The sequence below is a fragment of the Xenopus laevis genome, chromosome 2S, assembly GCF_017654675.1.
Source record: "Xenopus laevis strain J_2021 chromosome 2S, Xenopus_laevis_v10.1, whole genome shotgun sequence".
NCBI lineage: Eukaryota > Metazoa > Chordata > Amphibia > Anura > Pipidae > Xenopus > Xenopus laevis.
The window spans coordinates 132,386,166-132,388,200 of NC_054374.1; positions in this window are offsets into that span (position 1 = coordinate 132,386,166).

Consider the following 2,035-nt stretch of genomic DNA (forward strand, 5'->3'; position numbering starts at 1 on the left):
CTGAATCTCCTCATGTGGACTAGCCCTAAAACCAAAGGTTGATATTAATTAAAGGACAAAGAAAGTAATCTAAACATGATATGGACTCTGTAGAAGACTCCACCATGCCCAGCCTTTTGCTGGCCTCTATTTAGTTTGTGCAGTTGAAGACAACTAGGTCTTGACTTGTCTTGCTTGCTTCTGACAGTTGGAAATAGGATGTCAAGCAGGCAGACATGAAGGCCACCAACCCCTCTGCCCTGCTCTACTTCAAGAACAGGTCAGTGGCAGGGGCGTAACTATAGAGGAAGCAGACCCTGCGGCTGCAGGGGGCCCAGGAGGTATAGGGGCCCCATGAGGCCCTAATTCATATACAATTTCAATAAATATTGGAGAAACAAGTCAACCTCTAAACATTTTGGGGGCCTGAAAAATAATTTGCTGTGGGGCCCAGTGATATCTAGTTACGCCACTGGACTCAGTGGCGCAGTATTGGGGATTGCAGATAGGATATTTCAGGATGGGGGGCCTCTGCAGTGGACATGTCATGCATAGACGACTTTCTTTGTCCTTTAATTTTTCAGCTGTATGATGATCACAAACACAGGCTTATAACAAAAGCCCTATCAAGCCTTGATCGGGCTTGAAAAATGGTAATGATAGTTACTTCTAACATTACAGGGCTTTAACTATTTATTTTCTGTGCTGAATCAATTCATCCCAGTGAATCTTTTCTTCCCACATTCACTTTGTGCTGGACAGGTGGCAGAGTTCATAGCTGTGCACTATCACCCAACAGATACAAATGGATTTATATTGCCCATATAGCTGAACACATTTTCGAAAAATGGGGAAAATAGCACAATTCGATTTATAATACATTAACCCATTTGAATCCTGTAAATTGAGGCACACAAGTGCCTTCAGACCAACCTGGAGAGACCTGCCCATAAGAATAAACCAAAATTGTATATGAACATATGCCAGATTTGGAAACAGCTGTCACTGACATCAGGAAAGCCAAGTGACATTATAATTCCAGATAAGGAATGAATGAGGGCAGTGTTGGACTGGCCCACAGGGATACCAGGAAAACTCCTGCGGGCTCAGGTGTCTGTGGAAACTCATGCTGCTCAACATTTGTCCTATTTCATGGACATTCCCTATTTTATGAGAACAAATAAATAGATGGAATAATAGATTATATGATGTAAAGGAAAGAGACTAGGAGAATAGAGGTTGAGTGAGGAGAGGAAGAAAAACACTACTGAGAGTGGGCCCTTGATCTAAAGTTTTTTGATGGGCCCCAGGTGTCCCAACGAGGGACCCAATTGTCACATATAATGATATTAATGACACTTCACTATGTGATTGTCATAAATTGTGCTTGGAAAGAGATTTGCTTTCTATATTTAATGTAACTATGTTGTGTGGTTCTTGGGGGGCACAGTGTTAGAGGGGACTATCCCTAGGGGTGGGCAGCACACAAGGGGGTTCATCTACACTGGCCAGCTGGGCTTATTTGTGTAGCTGGGAAATAAATGGAGGCGTGAGTGTATTTCCCATCAGCAGGACCGCCATCAGAAATCGCAGGGCCCCATACGACAAAATTTCCTGGGCCCCCTGGGCTACGCCCACTGCAAGCCCCACCTACAGCTCCGCCCTCCCCACCACACAGTAAAAAAACAAAAAAAAAATATTGGTGGCTAGGGTTCCCACATGTTAATAAAAAGTAAAAAGATATTGGTGGTCAGGGCTCCTATAAAAAAAACATTTGTGGCCAGGGCCCCCCCATTAAAAAATATTGGTGGCTAGGACCCCACATGAGAAAAAAAAATTGGTGGCCAAAATTGGTAGCCAGCCCCCCCCCCACATTATAAGAAAATTGGTGGCCAGGGCCCCTTAAACATCCATGCCTTCCCGAAGTCAGCAGCTCTCAAGGGAGGCAAGGCTAATCAATTAAGTGTGGCGTGGCCGGGCCCCCCTTACCCTCTGGGCCCCCTACAACTCTACCCCCAGTCCCCCCCTGATGGCTGCCCTGCCCATCAGTGCTGAG